The following is a 21551-nucleotide window of genomic DNA, read 5'->3' as shown; positions in this document are numbered from 1 at the left end:
TGCCTGAGTAGGAGCTTTGTCCCCCACAGCCAGGGAGCTGATGCAGAGTCAGGGTGGGTCTCTGGAGAAGCTCCTCGATCTCACCCAGCCTGAGTTTCCTCCCTGCCCTCCTGTAATCTTGGGGTCCAGCTTGGCCTCCAGTCTCCTGGCTGTCCCTTCTCCATCCCTGCTTTCCACGGAGAGTTCTCAGAGTCCGCCAACTCCTGTCCCCTCCAGACAAGCCTGATCTGAGTTGGCCCCTTCCTTCTAGCCCTCCTGCCTAAGACACCCAGAGCACCCTGTGGTTCCATCAGGGTTTCTCCCCTGAGATGCCAGCCCAGCTCATGCCCTGTTGGAAAAGGGCAAAAGAGACCAGGCCTGTGCTGGCAACAGGTGTGGTCCATGGAAGACACAGCAGGCAGGCTGTCTCTCCAAAACCCCTGCCCCATCTCTCACCTAGCAAGGCCAGCTCAACTCCTCACATCCAGCCCAGTGTCCCCCGAAGTGGTCAGAGTGCATTGGTCACCTGGTGACTCAATAGCCTGAGTCCCTTTCAACCTGTCCCTCTTACTCACTGCTGGCCTCTAGGCTAAGACTCCTCACTGGCCACCTAGTCTGTCTCAGCCTTTTGCAGTTAGCCCTGTCTGCAGTAGGATTGTAAAGTACAACTTTTCCATCAACAAACAAACACACATTGAGTGAGCTCCTAAGGGCCCAGCACTGGGATCCACAGTGGACCTAATACAGACTCTGTCATCTGAACCTGGGTGACAGTGACAGAGTGTTTCACCCAAATCATGTAACCCTTTCTCCCTCCTCACATGAGTGCACATGGCCTAGATCTCGTGGGAAATCCACAGGAATAAAGTACTTGCCTTCTGTTTGTATTGCTGGTCACAGTCCGTGTGAGCGTGAGCACGTGTGACTCTAGAACAGCAGGTGTGGGATTTGGAAATGACAGCAGTCCTTTAGTTTCTAGGGGTGAAGTCACCTCACTCTGTCCACTGGAGCCTCGTCTTCACCTAGAGGAGAGGGCAGCGCGATGGGAGGGAGAAGGGCATTGAGGGCAGCCTTACATTTCTTTCCCTTTAAAGTGGGAGGTAGGAGGGCTGGCCCCAGGGCCAAATGGTTAAGTTTGCAGGCTCAGCTTCCCCAGCACAGGGTTTTGCCTGTGCGCCTTGTGGGTGCAGACATAGCACTGCTCATTAGGCCATGCTGAGGTGGCATCCCACATAGCACAACCAGACAGACCACAACTATAATATACAACTAGGTACAGGGGGGCTTCGAGGGAAAGAAGAAGAAGAAAAAAAACATGATTAGTGACAGATGTTTGCTCAGGTGCCAATCTTAAAAAAAGAATAGTAGCAGATAGGAATGTCATTGTACTGATAAGATGACATTCATGAGATTCAGATGGTAGGAAAAACTGTATTACATATTTTCTTGCAGGCAACTAGAGTCAGCCTTTAAACACCCATCCAACTGGACTGGCCGGAAATCTGATCCCTGTGGTTCCTGGACCTCCTGCCTGCTCAGAATCAAACCAGAATCAGGGAGGTTCACAAGGTCTGGAAAAAGAGGAGAAGGGCCTCTCCTCTTGGGGCCACTATGGTCACTGCTGCATCCATAGTTTCCAGACCACCCAGATTTTTCGACTTGAGGAGGTTTTTGGCTTGGAGCCCACACGTAGGGTACAGGCTCCTTTGCTGAATGAGGCTCTCCCTGAGTTGGGCTCAGCTCAGGAAACACTCTCAGCAGCCATCTCTCCAAGGGCTTGCCGCTCATATGGGGCACAACCTGGGAGCTGAGCATATGTTTCAGCTCTGAGCTCCTGCTCCAAACACACACAGCACTACCCTCTCACCAAAGGGGCACATACTCTAGGATCATGTAATCCTCACAGGCATGGCCTTTCCCACCTTGTTGTGTGCAAAGCAGGCAGCAACACAATCTCTTCATGACTGCAGGCACTTTCATGAGGGCAGAGCAGTGAGGACACACAGCTTCTGATCTGGAGCCGAAAAAATATCTCTGCTTCTAAGAGATACTGAGAACCTGGCTCCTTGGTGGAAATAAACAAAAAAGAAAATGCTGAAAACAAATAAAGATATCTAAAAAGTTGCCCAGCCACACGCATATTTAGTTTCACTGTAACATGTACTTTGAGGAAATGGTTCTGTGGTTTTCATACGACTTTGAGGACCCTGCTGCAGGTCTTCCTCCTGTGAGAGATGAGGGAGAGATACAGTCCCAGGAGCGGGCAATGGCCGAGGGAAGGCACCACAGAGTTACAACAGAGCTTGACCTGAGCCCAGGCACCCTGACAGCCAGAGCAGCAAAAGGCCTGTCGTATTGTCTAACCGCCCCCCGTGATGACTTCCTGGCATCCCTGAACAAGAGCTGAGCTTCTGCTCAGACTCCTCCCTGGAGAGAAAACCTCTGGGCTGCTGTGCAGCCATTCTGTGACAAGGATTCCAGCACCTCGCTTGGTGAGCTGAGGTCTGCTCAGGGGCACATTTGAATGGTAGTGGTAAGCACCCTAATCATGCTGATTCCTTCAAATCTCCTTTGCCTGTGGAAGTGTCCCCTGCCCGACCCCTGCCTTTGAGGAAACAATCCTTCTGTTCCTCAAGTACCTCTGTAATGAAAATTTAAATAGAAATCAATAAAATATCTCTGGAATGACCTCAAGGAAATGCCTCTACTCACCCAAACCCACCCAGAGCTGGGTCCCAGGACGGCAGGGAGAGAACTGCCAGGCCAGCTCCTGGGGGGGAGAGGCCCAAAGGAAAGTGAGACCTTGCTAATTTCTTTTGGGATCATGTCTCGGGATGGCTCTGCCTTCCTGCCCACCACCGTGCTTCTGCTGGTTCCCCCGTTGTGGACTTATAGAACTCACAGGGTTGATTTCCTGTCTTGGTATCTCACACAACACTGCTTTTGTCCAACAAACACACTTTGCCATAAAAGAAGTGCACCAACTCGTTCCTTTTCATCATAGGCCTATTGCTAGACGACATTCCTCATCCACAGACTCAGGAAGCTCAGTGAACCTCGGGGAGGGCAAAGGAATCCACATGCAAGCACATAATACTCAAACTGGTAAAAACCAAAGATAGGGGCCCACCCACTGGTGCAACAGTTAAGTTCATGCACTCTCTTTTGGTGGCCCAGGGTTCGCAGGTTTGGATCCCAGGCATGGACCTACACATCATTTATGAAGCCGTGCTATGGCAGGTGTCCCACAAATATAAAATGGAAGAGACTGGCACAGATGTTGGCTCAGGACTGATCTTCTTCAGGAAAAAAAAATCAAAGATAAAGACAAAGTGCTGAAAGTAGACAGACAGGAAAACCATATACCTTACTTTAAGAGAAACACCAGTAAGAGTAACAATGAGCTCTCATCAGAAACGACGCAAGTCAGAAGACACTGGGATGATATTTCAAAATAGTTGAAAGGTAAAGGCAACCTATATCTGAATTCTATCCTCAGTGAATATCTTATTTAAAAATGAAGGCAAAGTAAAGACATTTTCAGAAAAACAATTGTACGAGAATTTGTTGCCATCGGCCCTGCAGGGCAAGAAAGACTAAAAGCAGTTCCTCAGGCTGAAGGGACACGATCCCCATTGCAGGCACGAAGGACAAAAGAGAAATAAACGTGTAAGATGTGATCAAATATAAAAGACTTTATATAAATTTCTTTCAAAGATGAATGACTATTAAGGCAAAAATGCTTTAGGATTTATGGAATATAGTAGCCAAATGTATGACAAAAATAACTCAAAGGGTGGGAGGGAGGAGAAATGGAAATACATTACTACAGTGTTCTTACATGAAGTGGTATAACATCAATTCAAAGTAGACTGTGGCATGTGAAGGAGCCATATAGCAATCCTAGTGTAACCACTAAAACATTATATACGGGTCTAAGCAGAAGCTGATAAAGAAGACAAAAGGAGATACAACAAAAGAAGGCAGGAAAAGAAGGAGAAAGGAACAAAAAATCAATCACACAAGTAGAAATCAAACAGTAATATGATATTCTTCAACCTAACCCTATCAGTGGTTGCATTAAATGTAAGCAGATTAAACATTCCAACTAAAGGGCAGAGATAGTCAGTCTGGATAAAAAATGCAAGACCGATTTTGTGCTGTTTAGAGGAGACACTCAAATATAAAGACACGGAAAGGATGAGAGTAAAATGATGGAAGAAAAAATAAAGACATATCCTGCAACACCAATCCAAAGAAAACAGCCTTGCCCCTGGAGTGTGCTCTTTAATTTTAGAATTTTTGGTCACTTATGAGATGAAATAGACTGTCTTGGTAGAATTTTTATTTCCATTTTTTTCCACATTTTATTTCCATTTCTCTTAATCTGAGTGAGCTAAGACTTCATTATGTTTTAACTATATTTTACTGTGAACTATCTGGTCTTTTGCTCATTCTTCTATCAGGTTCTGGATCTTTTTCTTCTGAATTTTCAGAGTTCTTTATATATTAGATGGATTAGCTCTTTAATTGTGGTATATGTTGCAATAGTTTTTTTTCTAAGGTCTCTGTCTGTCTTTTGATTTTGCTTAAAGTGCTTTTTGACGTACAAATTAAAAAAGTTTTTTTGTTTATATATTGAAGTTTATTTATCAATCTTTTCTTTTAATGTTTCTGGATTTAGAGTCATTGCTAGAAAGGCTTTCCCCTTTCTGTTTATAAAGGAATTTACCCATGTTCATTTCTAATGCATGCATGATGTTATTTTTTATATTGGAATCTCTTATCTGTTTGGAGTTTCTGCTGGTGGTTTGTGTGAAATGTGACTCCAACTTCATCTCTTAGCAAATCACTATCTAGTTGATCCAGTATCATGTATTAAAATGCCTGTCATTTCCCCAATGATTTGAAATGCCCCCTTATAAAAAACTACATTTCCATATGTACTTGGGAATGTTTCTGGATTTTCTATTCTGTTTGATTGGTCTCTCTGTCTGTTCATGAGTCAGTGCCTGTCTGTTTTCAAGAAAGAAGCTTTCTAAGATATTCTTCATATCATTACGCTTAATATGTTTACTTATTTGATTAATCCCCACAGAGATTTATATAACAAATCTCCCACATCCCCATCGTCCCCTATGTGGGTCCCCTCCTTCCTCCATGTAGGCTCTGGCATTCCACATCATCAGCCCCTTCATGCCGAAGCCCACCTCACCCTAATCAGCCTGCTCTGACAAATGGCACCAGCCTGCCCTCCTGTCTGTCTCCCCACTTGAGCTCCAATACCACCTACTAGGCCAGCCCCTAGTGTGAACACCCTGCTCACCCCTTGGGCATCTATTCCCTGCACTGGGCTGCCATCCTCACCTCACAGGTAGTCTGACACCCCAAGCTGTGCTGCCCAGTGCAGGGTGTCTGAGCCAACGTGAGGTGACGAGGGTGTCCACACAGGAGAGAGGCCTGGCATGAGCACCTTCCCCACCCCACACAGGCACCACTTGGACACCTCACTCTGGTTCACTGTGGCTCCCCTGCCAGACTCACCATTGACATTGTGCTTGTTTCTTTAACTAAGGTTCTATTGCTTTTTAAGAGAATTGGGACAACATGTTTAGAACATTTACAATCCCGTGACTCACTCCTCTTTTTCCATCATGGGGAGATGATCAAGAGAACTCGTTTAGAAAATGGTACCAAGCTATCAGAAATGTCGTTCTCTGGGCAGTGGTGTGAGAATACTGCATTGACTCCCTGGCATCTGTTCCCATTTCACGTGGTATCAGTAAGTCATTGAGGAGAATAACTTTGGGGAGAATCAGCACTCTTCCATTGTCAGGACCCAGGCTTTGGAGAAAGCAGACTCCAGCCAATCAAAGGCTGTGACCTGGGCTTAGACAGATCAGAGCCTCTGACCAACTCTACAGGCACCTAGAGCAGCGTGACAGATTGTGCTTTGCTGGGATGGCCTCTGTGTATCTCCCATCCCACAGGTTCTCCTTACAGGACTGCAAACCTCCTCCCTTCACAGGCGGGGTCTGTGCCCTTTCCTATTTAATTGGGGCCAGGGGTGCCTTTTGATTGCCCCAAGCAGTGAAATAGGGTAGAATGGATGCATTATGACTTCAAAGTCTAGGAAACAAAAAGAACACAGCTTCTGCCTGGCTCGCCTTTGGGAGACGCTCACTCTGGGGAAGCCAAGCATCACGTTGCGAGGAAGACTCAACAATCCCATGCACAGAGACTACTTGAGAGGCCCTGTGGAGAGGAAGGGACACGCCAAGCGGACAGCCATCACCAAGCACTGGGCATGTGTGAGCGAGCCTTCAGGTGATTCTGGTCTCCGGGCATCAAGCCTCCCTTGACTCCAACGGGAACAAAGGGGAGCTGTCCACACTAAAACCTGACCACAACGCGCCACCGTTATCTGATCACTGATGGCTTTGGCTTTCCATCAGAAGCAAGGAATCTCATCTCAATGCCCCCAACTCTCACACACAAAGGGGCTTCCTTTTGAGGCCAATAGTTTTGTCTGGTGACTTTGTACGACTGAGCCCCACTCTTCTCTTGTTACTAAAGTATTTGCTAATATAGATGTCTCATTTTCCCCATGGATGCTTTGCCTTTAGAAGGCCCAAGTAATGCTTCCTTCCCTCAGTGAGGCTGAGAATCTCAGATTGCTCTTTGTAAGGCTGCCATGCTGGCTTTACTCTACCTAAATAGAAAGCACTTAGGTGAAATTTCTGGTTCATTTCCCAGAAACTCCTTGTAAAAGCAATAGGAAAACACCTTCCATCATAAACTATGGTTAAACAGAGGGGAGAAATATCCCAAGACTGCCAGAAAGGAATCCCATGTGGAGAAAACAGTGTAATGGAAGGATACCCAGGAGGATTATTTTCCTTGTTATCTGTGAGAAGGCTCCTTCTGAACTTGAACTTCCAGCCTGAGATACAAGGAAGAAATGACAAAAATGGTACTTTCCCACTTTGTTCTGTTGTAACTCCTATAGAAAGCAGAGCCTGAAGCAAAGATTATGTGGGAACAATTTATTTGGGAGGTGCAAGGCTGACAACGATTGTGAGGAAAAAGGATTAGGTCAAGGAAAGATGCAATGCAATGAGATATGTGACATTATGACAGTTGGCCACTACTTCACAGCAAGCTGCTAAGAAAAAAAGGCAAGTTTCTCAGCAAGCTTAGTCAACACAATGGAAGTTCTCAGAACAATTGCAAGGTGTGTCACAGGAAGAGAAGAGCATTCAATGTCTGAAACAAATCTGAATGGAGTGCTTGCTAAGACAGAGCTGCATTTGTGAAGAACAGTGTCTCTGAACCAAGCAAGAGCAAATCTTGTATAGGATTTGGAAGTGTGAAATCCAGAAATTAGTGGGCTTTCAGCAGTGTAAATGTTTTGGCATTTGCTGTCTTTCATCTGTGGCATGATGGACATTGGGATGAGGTTGTAGCTGGCTGGCTGATATGATCTGGCTCCTCAGTTGTCCCTCAGGGAACCAAGTTTCATGCCTCATGGGACTTACTCTTTTATTCAGACCAAAACTGGAGGGGCAACTGGTAAAGATGGGGCATCAAGAAGAGTAAGAAAGGGGAGAGAGAGAGAGTGAGAGAGAGAGAGAGAAAGTGGGCACAGCTGGTTTAGTCATGAAAGGAAAAGGGGCTTTATCAGTAAGTGAGAGATGACTGAGAGAGTCTGGTCCTGGCCAGTAAGGACTAAGGAACAAACTCTTCCGAGGGAGAGGGCCTAAAGGGGGTTATCCACAGGGAACAATATCCCAGAATAACTGGGAATATCAGTTCTCCCTTCTCAGTTTTTCTTGAAAATGAACAGATCCCTTGAGCTCAAACTGCTACCCCAACACTGTATCCGTCAATTTTTGACTCTTGTTGCCCAAAACCTGGAGAAGCCAAAGCTTTTTCTCCATCCAGCTCAGTGAGCAACCATCACAATGACCTCTCTCTCTCCCAGACCCAGTACTTAGCGTCATTTGCAGGTGTGCCCTCTCAGGGCAGGAGAGGAGCTCGGCCTCTGTGCCCTGATGATCTTCCCTGAACAAGGGAACCCAGGGCCCCAAATACAGGAACAGCATGAGAGTCAGAGCATCAGGCCCAGGGAAGGGGCATTAAAGGTAGAAAAAGAGCCAGCAGGGCTGCAAACCCTCCCCTTTGCAGCCCAGCCCTGCTCCCTCCCTCGGATCAACTCTTCATAATCTCCCCCCTGAATCTCCATACACTTCCTGAGAGGATCCCACTTGGGGTCATTTCCAGACTCAAGCCTGCCCAAGGGAAAGAGCTGGGCGAACACCAGGATGGCACACTGTGTGCAAAGCAGCCGAGAGGGAAGGGCTTTCTCACAGTCTTGCGGGAAGGATGGAAACCTTGGTTATCTTATTAGATGAGGGGTTGGTTAAACAGTTTCTGTAGGTTTTACAGATACCATTTATTAGATTAAGCAAATTTCTTTCTGTTTTGATGTGATAAAAGGTTATCTTTATCATGAGTGGATGTTGTTTTTCATCAAATGCCTTTCTGCCGATTGAGATAACGATATGATTTTTCTCTTATATCTGTTTGAGTGGGAAATTGCATTAGTCGATCTTTCTAAGTTTAAGTGACATCTGCACTCTTAGTGTAAACTTAACTTGCCTGTGATGCTTTAAGCTTTTTGCGTATTGTTGGACTAGTTTTGAGAGTTGATATTGTTAGTGTTTTCTGTCTATGAGTCGTGCATGAGGTTGACCTGCACGTTTTCTTTCTTTTCCTGTTATTTGTGTCAAGGTTATGCCAGCCTTATAAAACAAGATGGTAGCGTTCCTTCTTTTTCTCTTTTCTGGAAGCATTTGTAGATTAATAGCTTTCCTTCCTTGAATTTTGGTAGAAATTAACAGGGAAGCTGTCTAGGTCAGTTCCCTATGTGGAAAGTATTTGATGGCTGATGCAATTTCTCTGATAACTCCAGTATTACCTAATGTGGCAATTCCTTCTCGAGAATGTGTTAGGCAGTGATATTTCTATTTTGTCTAAAATTTAAAATGTGTTAGCATAAAGTTTTTCATAATATTCTTGCCTTATCTTTTAATTGTCTGCAGCTTTGTAAAAATATTCCCTTTTTAGTTCCTGATCTTAAATATTCGCACTTCCTTTCTTTTTTTCATGATTAGTTTCTTCAGAGGCTTGTCAATTTTATCAGCCTTTTCAAATCATTAATATTTGCTTTATTAAATCTCTCTGTTGTATGTTGGCCTACTGTTTCATTAACTTCTGCTACTTTTTATTGCTTTTCCCGCTTCATTGAATTTATTCATGTGTTAATTCCTAACTTCTGAGGATATATGATCACCCCAATAATTTCAGTTTTTTGAACTGTCGATGAAAATAATCCATAACCAATCTATAAATGAAAATTTGGGTGAGTTTATTCTGAGCTGAAATCTGAGGACCATAGCCGGGGGCCTTTCTTCCCAAAGTAAGAAAGGGTACCAAAGAAGTGGGGTGCACAGAGTGGTTATATACACCCATACAGGATGTTTCACATGTGATTGAAATGTCCCTTTTACAATAGTCGTGATACTGCTCTGTCAGCACAGCGATTAATGGAAACAGCAGGTAGGTCTACTGTCTTGGTGAACACAGCAGGGTGGCAGATCTGCTCTCTGGAACTGGGTGGTCACAGGTGAGCTGGGTAGCCAAAGGTGAGTGCAGCAATCAGTTCCTAGCCTAAGGAAAGATTCTTATCCTTAAGGAAATGCCAATGTGGGGGGAAGTTGCACCTTTATCTCAAGGGCCTTTGTTCTTGCCATAGGAAATGTTTTAAAGCAGATATGCAATGCGTACTCAATAGTCACAGTCAGGCCCTTTTGGAAAAAACAAGGTCAGGTCGAATTAGGTTTATACCAAATGGCTTCCTCAGATACTCCAATATATCCTATGGCTTGCCATTTCAATTTGTCCATAATATGTGAGTTTTAAGATTATAAGTTTTTCTCTACCTGCTCTAGCTGCATGCTACAATTTTTAATAAGTACTGTTATCGGTATTATTCAACTCATAACATTCTACTTCTTTTTAAATTTTATTTTGAGTTGTGGGTTATTTAAAAGTGTATTTCTTTTTTTCTAGTATTATGAGGATTTTTATAGTTACCATTTTATTGATTTCTAGCTTGATTATGTTGTGGCCAGAAAATATTCCAAAGATTTGCATTTTGAGAGTTTCTCAAGATTTGCTTTAGGGCTCAATATATGATCAATTTTGGCAAAAGTTTTGTGTGTATTTTAAAAATATCTTAATATTGGATGCAATGTTCTAAATATGCTATTAGATCCAGTTGGTTCCTTGTTCTTTTTACATCATCCATATCCTTATGGAATTCTTTTATGGTCAACTTACCGTCGTAATTCTTGAGGTGATGGTAGGTTTATTTATCTCCTTGGAGTTCTTTCAATTCTCGTTTTATAGATTTTCTGGCCATATAATAGGTGCATTAAAATTTAAAATCATTTCATCTTCCTGATGATTGATCTGTTTATCGTTGTGAAAGGACCCCATTTCTCTTCACAGACACTTTTGATTTGAAGTCACTTTTCTCTGGTATTGATACACCTACAATGGTTTTCTACGGTTACTGTCAATGATGGTAGATCCATTTCCTTTCTCTGACTTTCAACATTTTACACCTGTCTATTGCACAAAGCAGACATTTATGTCTGTTTTCACAGCTGACTTGATATTCTTTGAATTCAGGATGCTTACATTTGACGTAGTTATGGATACATTTGCTTTTAAGTCTACTCTTACTTTATGTTTTGCATTTCTCCCAACTATTCTGTGGGTTTTTTCCCTCTTCTTTCTTACCTTTTCTTGGATGGACTACTTTTTGCGTTTCCTTTTTTCCCTTCTACCATTTGGAAGTTGCGCATTGTTCGTAGTATTTTAGCAGTTACATAAAAGTTCAGGATGTCTCCACAACTTATCAAAGACTTAATTTAATCACAGGTTTACCCTTCTCCCTGAAAATGCAGGAAATGCAGAACTTTTAATCTCATTTACCTTCTCCCCAAATTTTGGATTTTAATTCTACCCTGTTTTGTTAACACATTAGAAATTATGATTATCATTTTACACAAAGAATGTTGATTTTTCTTTAATAGTGTCTAGTTACTAGGCTAGTTTTGTTTTTGCTGTATGGTACTCTAATAATTTCTGCAGATATTTCTTCCACTTAAGAATCCTCTTTTCTGTTGTCTTCAATGTGCAAGCAAATCTACCCACTTCGTGTTTAATGTTGTTATTTTGTCAGGACTAATTACCCTGAGGAATTCCAGGGTTGAGGGGGAGTTGAAAGCATTTAACTGTTTTTCCAAATCGTTTTTCTTCCCTTTTGTTATGTTAAGGAGATGCAACCAATCACCCTGAATCAGACCAAGCCTAACTAGGAGACCTATGCCTATGACCTTGGCCTTATTTGAAGTGCTAAGAGCTCTCCAGGAGGAGCTTAGGCCTTATTAACCTGCAGTATGCGGAAGCATGTTTTCCATCTGAGCCTGCACAAGTGAACACTCTCCTCTGCCTTATTTTTTCTTTTGAGGAAGATTAGCCCTGAGCTAACATCTGCCACCAATCCTCCTCTTTTTGCTGAGGAAGAGTGGCCCTGTGCTAACATCCGTGCCCATCTTCCTCTACTTTATATGTGGGACACCTGCCACAGCATGGCTTAACAAATGGTGCTCACTCGGGTCTGCACTCGGGGTCCGTACCGGCTAACCCCAGGCCCCCAAAGCAGAACGCACAAACTTAACTGCTGTACCACCCGGGCCTCCCCATCCACCTCTCCCCTTTGAAACTCCCGTTCTCCATCTGAAATAAAAGTCCCTGCTTCCCTTTGTTCAGGGATGGCTGCCATGACTCCAGAAATGATTCCTCATGGTCTCCCATTTGCTGCAAATACACCTTACTGTGTGAGTCAATTCCTTCTGGTGAAGAGTCTGATTTCACTTGCCAGGAGGAAACCCACTTTGGTTTCGGTAACAATTTCGTTTTTTATATTTAGAAAATCTATCTGGATCTTTATCCAATCAGGAATGACACTTCATATTTCCCTGTTCCCTCCAGTCTTTTTCTTTTTTTTTTAAGGTTGCCACCTGACCTAACAACTGTTGCTAATCTTTTTTTTTTCTCCTTTATCTTCCCAAATCTCCCCAGTACACAGTTGTATATTTTAGTTGTGGGTCCTTCTAGTTGTGGCATGTGGGATGCCACCTCAACATGGCCTGAAGCACGGTGCCATGTCCGCGCCCAGGATCCAAACCAGTGAAACCCTGGGCCGCTGAAGAGAAGCGCCCAAACTTAACTACTCGGCCATGAGGCCGGGCCTGCTCCAGTCATTTTTAAGTTTGTATTATAATATGTGCAAGATAATTCCAAAATCTCAAGTACACAGTTGCTGATCTGTCCCTACTAAGAGTTATTTCTGCTGGCTGTCGTTCGCGGTGTCACGTTTTCATGTGTTCTTTGATATTTTGATTATGTGCAGCTTGATACTTTTTAAAAGATTTTACATGTGTAGTGGGTAGAGGCCAAGGGTGGCAGGCTTCTCAAGGCCTGCAATAAAGGTATCGTCTTCAGAGAGGATTTGCAATAGCTTCTGCCTGGCCCCTGGAGGCATTTCCCTTCCAAAGCACCTGAAAATCAAGACCAGTGCTGGAGACCCAATGAGACCCTAGGCTGTAAATCTTCAGGAAGGCTGCCCATGGTCACAACTTCTCAGAAACTGGTTGTTTTTCCCTTTTCTCCATTTTTCTGCATTGTTCAGTATCAAGGCTCTCTTATCTGTGGAGGGTAGATTTAGTTCTGCTCACTGTTATGCTAAAGGACAGCCAGTGGGGGCCCCAGATTAACATGAGGAGAGTTTCTTACTTGAGTCTCCATATTGGTTGAACCCAGGGCCTTCACTTTTATCCCTCTTACCCCAAGAAATCACCAAAACAGAAGGCCCAATTGTTTACATTGCAAATACCTTCATGACAAAACCAGCTTGGGTTGTCTTGACTTCTGCTTACCGTTTCGGGTGTCAGAATTAAATCCAAAATTTATCCTGACAGTCCCTCAGTGTCTTCAGTTTGTCAATGCCATAAAAAGTTTTTTTCCCTTAAATTTTTTTGATTCAGAGGGTTGGTCCAAATAACCTGGCCTGCTATCACTAAAGATGGAAGTCAGGGTGTTACTTTTGTATTTATTCAACCAACCTTGATTTGGTTTCTCTTGTGAAGGACATAATTAAAACTATTTCACCTCATCACTGCCCTATCATTTTGCCAGTTACTCTTTACCTCACAAAATCACCAAAAATAGTTCAGTGACTACATTTTAGTGGACTCTTGCCACTGAAAGAAAAGATAGTTTAACCTGAGTGAGCAATCTTCAAATTCATCCCAGGTTGGTTTTCTTCAGAGGAGGATTCCTGCAAAAAGCTAATCCAATCTGGTGTGCAAACTCTTTCCTGACTTTGGGATCCTATCCTCTTCCTGAATGTCAAAAATTCCCTTTTCTGGATTAGGGGCAATCTTGTACCACTTAGAAAAATCTATGAGTATCCAAGGGGCTAACTCCATTTAAAACCACTACCGTTTGCTGGCCAGGGCAACAAGCAATGGAAAAGGGAAACAGAAAGGCCTGAGAAACCTGCTGAGGGGAGTGTTCTGACCCAGTAGACGTGGGACCAAGGTTGGAGCAGGAGAGGGGACGGAAATGCCCCCACCCACACCTTGGTCCTCATGAGGAGGGGTTGAGCCTCTTATTCCTCCCCATAGATTGCTAGCACCTGATGGGAAGCCTGGCCCCATCTACCTGTGTAAAGGTGAGATCCCAGGGATGAGAAGTACAATGATGAAATGGTATTTCACTGTGGTAATGACCGTGGCAGGGCAAAAACCAGAGAGTGGTTAATGGGCCAGGATTCTGGATGTCTTCTTCTTTCCTTAGCAAGTTTCCCAGCAGCAAGGAGAAACAGTTCAATTATTCAATATCATTCGTTAAAATGTTTATATTATATTGATACCAGGTCAACACAAGGTTGACATAAGGGAAGCCATATTGTAGAAAAGAAACCACATTGTAACTATGAATGACCTCTGACTCACTAGCCCAGGCATACTCTCTAGATTTTGTGGCCCCTTCCTGACGCTTTAAGATGATAACTGTGGGGGGCCGGCCCAGTGGCGTAGCAGTTAAGTGCGCACATTCCGCCTCTCAGCGGCCCAGGGTTTGCCGGTTAGGATCCCGGGTACGGACATGGCACCACTTGGCACACCATGCTGTGGTAGGCGTCGCACATATAAAGTAGAGGAAGATGGGCACCGATGTTAGCTCAGGGGCAGGCTTCCTCAGCAAAAAGAGGAGGACTGGCAGTAGTCAGCTCAGGGCTAAACATCTTCAAAAACAAAAAAAAAAGATGATAACTTTGTTCTTTTGAGTTCCTTAGGAATATGATGAGCCCCAGACAGAGAGCCTATGCTGATAGCCATCATCAATGACAACTGAAAGATCAGGATATAGGGCACGGCTCCATTCTCTAATGCATATCCAACAAAACAAAGGAGTGTGAGGAACTGGGACCACATGTCTGCCCCCACCTGGACATCAGATGGCAGTCCCACCCAGAGACCAGTCACCTTCCCCACCTGGAGACCAATCCCCTATATAAGCAGCTTGTAGTCTTTGTTCTGTAAGATGATTCTTTTGGACATTAGTCCTCCATCTTCCCTCTTGCTAGCAAGCTGTAATAAAGGAATCTTTTCTCTCCTACCACTTTGCCTCCTGACTATTGGCATGTCTTGCAGTGAGCAGAGGACCCTAACTTGGCCGGTAACAATACGACACAATATTTCTGCTACTGGGAATATGTCCTGAAAACAGTGTGAAACACACACACACAAACCAACATGCACACCCTCACACGTTCACACGTTTCTACAACAAACTTTGAGCACAAAGATGCTCATCTCAATATTATTTAAAATTGCCAAAAATGAGAAACAACTTAATTAACAAAGTGGAAAGCATTAACTATGGTAAATCCACATAATGGAGTATGATGTAAACATAAATATGATTTTTAGGAACATTACAGAAAACCATGCTAAAAACCTTAACTGGGAATTTGCATCCTCTCACTCCCAAAAGAGAAAATTATTAGAACCAGCAACAATTTAAAAAATGACAATACTCTGTTTGGGCATAGGTGAAGAGAAACTGCTGTAGAAATTTCTTGATATAGAGTACATAAATTGGTACTATCCTTTTAGATAGCAATTTGCTAATGTGTGCAATAAGTTAAAAAAAATACAAGTATGCTTTGAACTAGCAAACTCACTTTACGTATTTATTCTTGGAAAATAGGACAAGTACTTAAAGGTTGTTCATTGCAGTATGGTATATACTAGCAAAAATTTAAAAATGAGAGCTACCTTGAAATAAAGCAAAAAGAGCATCAGTAAGTAAATTGTTGTAAGTTCATATATCACATGCAAATGACAAAATAGAAGCAGCTGTTGAAATGATGACTAGGATTTCCTGACAGTCATAGATGACCAAGTAACAGAAGCAGGTACAAAATCTCATGTGCGGGAGAGTAACGTCACCAAGATGGCAACATAGGTCATTCCCGACTTTGCTCCCCCTCACGAGATGAACAACTAACAACTATTCACAGACAAGACACCACTGAGAAAATCTTAGAACAGAGGACCAAGGCTGAAGCACCCCCTGTACCACAGAGACCAAGACAAATCACCTTAGAAGGATGATGGATGGTAGCTAAACTCATTGTGATGACTATTTCACAGTATATGCAAGTCAAGTCATTATGCTGTATACTTTAAACATATGCAATGCTATATGTCAATTATATCTCAATAAAACAAGGGAAGAAATCTTATGTGTAGCATTTTCCCTTTTTTATTTTACAAAGTATACAAATTTGCATAGTAAAAAGCCTATTAAAATGTACACCAAATGGTTGTTGGTGGTTATAACTAGCTGGTGAATATTAGATAATGCTATTCTTTTCCTGTTATCTTGGCTTATTTGTATTTCCTTCAATTATATTTTAGTATATTTTGAAGATGAAAGAAGAGGCCATGGACCAAGAAATGCACCTCCTGAAGCTGGAAGAAGGAACAGATTCCCTGGGAAACTGATGTTGGATTTCTGGCCTCCGGAACTGTGAGGGAATAAATTTCCACCCTTTTAAGCCATCAAGTTGGTGAGAATTTGCTGCAGTGGCCATAGGAAACTAACACAGCGCCTCATCTGGAAGTTTGCATTTGGAAATCAAGTCCCCTGGGGTAGCTGCCTCAGAAAAAGCCGCCCCCTCTGACAGAAGTAAGTACAGACAGGCACCCACTCAGGACTGTCACTCATGTGGCTACTGGGTATTAAACTACGCCTTTGCGTGAAGAGAACGGTGGCCATTCCTCCAAGGCTCTTCAGCCTCAAGCTAGGGATTAGTCCCAGAGAACAGAGTTCAGGCTCGCGCCTGTGTGAGAGCATGGCCACCCAAAGCCAGGCAGCAGCTCCAGAGGTACAGCCTCACAGAAGTGGGCAGGGCATAGACCAGGGTCAGGCTGGGAGAACACTCGAGGCCAGGGTTGGACACCAGGACTGCCTCTGATCTCCCATGCAGACCCAAACAGAGACCACCCACGCCAGGGAGACGGGGAGAGCAGGAACACATGGAGGCCAGCTCAGTCCTCCCTTCCTCTGCCTGAAGGAGGCTCTGGGGGCCCCTCCTGTGTAACAATGTCAACCAGGGCGTTGTCTCCTTTGGATGAAAAATGGAACCCCTTCAAGTCTTCACCAAGATCCCGAGCTTCCTGTCCTGGAGAAAGAGATCAATGAGAGCCCCATCTTTGACCGTTTTCTTGGGGAAGAGTGCAGACCTCCCTGCATGGAGGCTGCCACGGCCTTAATAACTAGATGGAAATGACTGATTTCTCTTTTATTTGTTGAACAACAGTCACTGGGTAGCAGCTGTGCGCAGGCTAGCCTCTGCTTACGTTTCTCCGCTGTTTTCTGCATCCTCCTCTCTCCCACCTCCCTCCACCTACTCACAAACCCTTGCTGGGTTATGACCCAGATTGATGCTTTTCCACACCTCTTCCTGGATTAACTCCTCACATCCAGCCCACAGCCCCTATGGGCTAGAACTGACTCATAGACCATTCACTCACAGCCTCGGCCCCTTTCAGCCTGTCTCTTGTTCACCTGTGGTAACCTGGCTTCTGGCCTAGGACTTTGCTGCCCACTTGGGCTATAGGTGCCAGTTGAATAAGGGAGGGAGTCTTTGCAGAGGGGCTGAACATCACTACTATTGCCATCAATCAACAAACAAGGGAATATCGAGCACCCGCTATGTGCCAGACAAAGGAGGCTCAGAAGCGGACGTGGCACACACCACTCATAGCCCCATGAAACTTACAGCCCAAAGGACTTTCATCAGAATTTTCCAAGTCTCCTTCCTTGTCCAGGCTGGTCAGATTGTCCTGAATCTGTGGGGGAAATCCAAACAAGTGAAAATCATCTTGTCGGAGAATAACAAAATTCACGTGTCTTACCACTTCCAGTTTTCACGTGAACTGTCACATTTGTCTCTAGAACAGCAGTGTTTGGGATTGGAAATGAAGTTTCCAGTTCTGTGGTCAGTGGAGCCCCACCTCTGGATGAAGGAGAGATACAAGGGGGAAAAAAACAACCAGGGCCGCCATTTCTTTATGGTTCACATCTAGGGTGCACTATGGGTAAAAAGTTCAGTACAAACTCTGACATGGATGACGTACCCCAGTTCCTCAGCTTCCTTAAATCACACCAGATCAGGGAAGCTCACATGGTGCCAGAAAAATGAAGAACAGCCTCCAACCCACAGGCCACCATGGTAAATGCTCCACCCTTAGAATTCAAGGTCACAGTGACCCTCAAAATTGGCTAGCTCTTAACTTGGAGGCCACGTGTGTGATAAGAGCCTCTGTGTTGACGCTGGGTCCTATGGGCCTGGTCCGTGTAGCCGGGCATGCAGGGCAGCCGTCCCCTCCCAGATCTTGATGCTTATCTGGGTGCCTTATCTTGATGCTTATCTGGCTGTAGAGTTCAGTCCAGTCACAGCGGCAGATGAACGTCCCCCGACCAAAACACACGCACACCAGACTCATTTTCACATGCGGTAAAGGTCTCCCTCTGGGTTCTTGTCACCCTGGCAGGCATCCCTTCTCACATCTTATTGCCACAAAGACCTCTGTAGCAGAATATCTTAATGATCGTGGCCACTTTCGTGACACAGGGAGAACAGTTGACTTCACACAGCTTTTGTTCGAGGGACGAAAATCCTCCAGAAGCAAAGATGTTCCAAGATCATGTTCAGAAAGAGAAAAGGAAGGGAAGAAAACAAACAAAAATATAGGATTATACACACAAACACACACAAATATATATGCACACAGACAGGCATATATTTGATTGTGTATCATATATGAAATATGCATACGTGTGTCTATGTACATACGTATACATACAGGTATAGGTATGGATATATGATTTTGAAAAGCTACCCTGGCACATACATACCCATTTGAGGAGAGATTTCTATGGCTAACAATGCTTACAAAGCCTCTGCTGTAGCCTGATGTTCTTATGTTAGAGGAGGACAATGAGGCCAGAAATTGATATAACTGAGCAGCAACTCAAGGCTCTTAACCTGCAGGTCAGGTCGCTCCCAACTGAGAGATAAAGGCTCAGAGCTGGGAAGTCTTAAAACTGATCTTATGTCTCTGACCAAGATCACCTCACTGGCCCCTGATGAAGATGTTTGCCAGCCTCTCTTGCAACAATTCCCTGGAGAGGAAGCTCCTGGGCCACCTGAGCAGCCATTCTAGGAGAACTCTGATTGTCAGAACACTCTCCTTTCCTGAGCTAACATCTGCCCGCTGTGGCTTCCACCACCTAGAGTGATACAAAAGAGAGTTTGCAGCTGGGCAGGCACGCGTGCTGTGTGTGTATGTGTGTGTACACACTTTCGGTAACCATGTGACCTTGAGCACACCACTTAATTCCTCTGGGTCTGTTTCATTTTACAATGTGATTCCTGAGAATGCCCATGCCAAAAGTGGAGAATTCAGTGAGATCACATATATGAATCACATATGCCTGGGAACATAGTGAGGTGTGGATTCATGGTAATGCCCTTGGCTTTCTCTCTTCCCTGATGTACCCCAAACTGTATTTGTGTTAAAAAGCACCTACCAAATAAAGACCCATTTGCAGATAGCATGATGCACACACCGCCCCCCCCCCATCTTTTTCATACACGCGTCAGCTGGGAGTTGGTTTACCACTGGGGACCCTCTCTTTTGGGACACTCAGCAGAGCCCAGGGTTGGCACCCTCTTGGGACAAGGCTTTCCTCCCCTTATCTGTTATATCCTCCATGGGGTCAAGAAAAAAGTCTAACTTCCCTGCCCCCGTGAGACTTCAGGAAAGATGAGATTTCTGGGAGGCAAGGGCCCAGCCAAAGACACAAGCCAATCCTAAGCACACTCATTCTGGTCCCCATTATCTCCTCAGGAGTTATCGAGCGTCACTCATGAGTGGGTATTTATGTGTAGGCATTTAAGATGCTCATAGCTGCACAAAGTCTTAACATTTGAAGCCCAGGGGGCCAGAAGGCTGACTCCTAAAAACATCAATGGTGAAGTTCAATGCCTTGATGAATTAACTGTGGTCCAGTAACAGATCCATCCTCCATTTTCCAGGCTTAGGAACCTGAGACAAGGCAACATTAAAAATGTTTAGAGTTTGGCATGCATATACTGGAGGTTCTGGCAAATTAAGCCAGAGAGAGTACAGACAGAACAATAGTCTTTCGTATCTCAGTAAATTATCCTTCTGCAGTTCCATTGGTAAAATGCTCTCAGTGGCCCAGCAGGTTTTTGCAATGCCTGATTTCTCATGTGCAGCCTTTGGAGGGCTGGCTAGAATGGTCCAGATCTTCTGCTTTGCCCGCATGTGGTTCCAGTGCTACTTCCTAGTACTTGGTCTGAAATAGAAGTTTAATAGCAGTGGGGGGTGGGGACCCTACTACTAGGAGATGTCATATCAAGACTGGAGGACAGATAGGGGATGTGACACAAGAATTCTTAGGTGTGAGTTATATTTTGCAAACCCAACACTTAATTATACCTACTCTGAACTATGAGACAGAAAGAAAGAGAAAGACCCACCAATTTTGCAGTTGTATACTAGAGGTTCTGGTAAATGATTCAGCAGCACCACTCTTACCTACCCCAAACCAAACCATTTGCCACATCCCGCACAGATGTGGTAAGAAAGCTCACAGCACTAGCTCCTGAGAGAGATGGGAGAAAAAAGAACTCGTTCACTCCAGAAGGGCAAGGTGTGACATTTAGGCCCTGTGGGAACGAACGCTTTGGGGAAGGGAAATGGCCTTGGCGGGCAAAGTTCCTGGGGAGCTAAAGACCCTCAGGTGGGGATTTGGGGGAGAGAAGTCTTGAGTGTGATCCAAGGTCACATTAAAAGTGACATCGCAACCCAGAACATCACTCCCTTCCAACCTGCTCCCACCCAGAAGTGCGGTCAACACCTGTCCCCAGTTGGGAGGGGGTGGGCACACCGTTCTCACCCAAGCCCACTTCTCCTCCCCCTTCCTCTATAGTCCTCTGTCTACTCATCACCCTGGACATTGAACCACACCAGATTTTTACTGAATTATCCCCAACCCAACATCGAAACGTTGTTCTTTGTTGGTGGCTGGGCAATGATTAGAGTAGGCAACAAGCAGAAACTAAAGGGTATTCTAGTGGTTACCAAAACTCTGGAAATATCATAAATTTATGTCTGTCTAATAGACATTTTTCTCTCCCCAATCCTGCCCTCTCTCCCTTACCCTTATCACTACAGAGGCAAAAGAGAAGTACAATCTTCCCCACTCCCACACATAACCTAGGTTCTCCTTTACTGACATGTCTTTCCCTGAAAACTCTTTTTGATGCCCTGTAAACACCCCAGAAATTCTGACTATCATCCCAGCTTCCTAATAGGAATGGAGAGACAACTCCTACCTGAGGCAGGAATCTCTTCTCAACAGCATGGCTGAGTCTCATGGTCAAAAGAAATCAGCTACGGCCCTTTACGCTTGTAGGTTCTGATTTCAAGCAGAACTTAAGAGAATGATCAGACTCAGGGAAAGTGGTTTATAGCAGCAGACTCAAATGCCATGTATGAGTGCAGGAATGTCATGTCGTTGTGCCATTGTCATTGCTGCAAGGAATGGCCTTGCCCATGTCCAATAAGTACTAGATGTGATTTGGTAAGAGGCTAAGGCCCAAGGGGATTGCCCCTCATGGGCCAAGCATGACATTCTCCTACATATTGGGGAAGAAAATCAGGAGAATGAAGACTAAAAGCAAAGGGAGTGTGTGATCTCAAGGACCTTTTCCATCACAATATGATGGAATTTCCATCACAGTATGGTGGACACTGAGGGACCTTTCT

General features: G+C 44.4%; 1 protein-coding gene across 2 annotated transcripts in view; it reads left to right on the top strand.

Annotated features, from left to right (window-relative positions):
• Positions 1–21551, top strand: part of LOC100053132 (granzyme B-like) — a 51037-nt gene that overhangs the window by 19382 nt on the left and 10104 nt on the right. The gene's annotated exons all lie outside the window — the stretch shown is intronic.

Source organism: Equus caballus, chromosome 1 (assembly GCF_041296265.1).
Source record: "Equus caballus isolate H_3958 breed thoroughbred chromosome 1, TB-T2T, whole genome shotgun sequence".
NCBI lineage: Eukaryota > Metazoa > Chordata > Mammalia > Perissodactyla > Equidae > Equus > Equus caballus.
This window is presented reverse-complemented; position numbering and strand designations above follow the sequence as displayed.